Source organism: Eurypyga helias, unplaced genomic scaffold, assembly GCF_000690775.1.
Source record: "Eurypyga helias isolate BGI_N326 unplaced genomic scaffold, ASM69077v1 scaffold27683, whole genome shotgun sequence".
Lineage (NCBI taxonomy): Eukaryota > Metazoa > Chordata > Aves > Eurypygiformes > Eurypygidae > Eurypyga > Eurypyga helias.
In genome coordinates this window covers 1-442 of record NW_010242252.1, presented here as the reverse complement: position 1 = coordinate 442, position 442 = coordinate 1, and positions in this window count along the sequence as shown.

Sequence of the window (442 nt, the reverse complement as noted above, 5' to 3'; positions counted from 1 at the left end):
TGCTACGGCGAAGGTGCCTCCAGGGGCCCCAGACCCTCCTCATCCTCAGCTGGGTGGCACCAGCGAGGGGCCTTGCCTGCCCCCATCGTTAAGGGCGTTTGGGGGTGCATCTGTAGGGTTTTAGAGGGTGGGGGGATGGGTCAGCACCCAAAACCTCACCATTTCCCTCCCAGAAATAAAAGCACTGAGGCACGCGCCAAAATGCTGCATCCCCCATCCAAATCCCTGCGCGGCATCGGCTCTGGACCCCCAGCATTCCATGAGGGAGGAATTCGCTGGGGCCGATCCCGCTCCCCACTGACAGCTTGTGCCACGTCTCCACCTCTCTCCATCACAGGTTTTGCAAAAATTGGGCAAAACGGTGGAAACCAAAGACGAGCAGTTTGAGCAAAGCGCGTACAACTTCCAGCTGCAGCAGGTCGCACCGGGGAGCGGGGGAGGA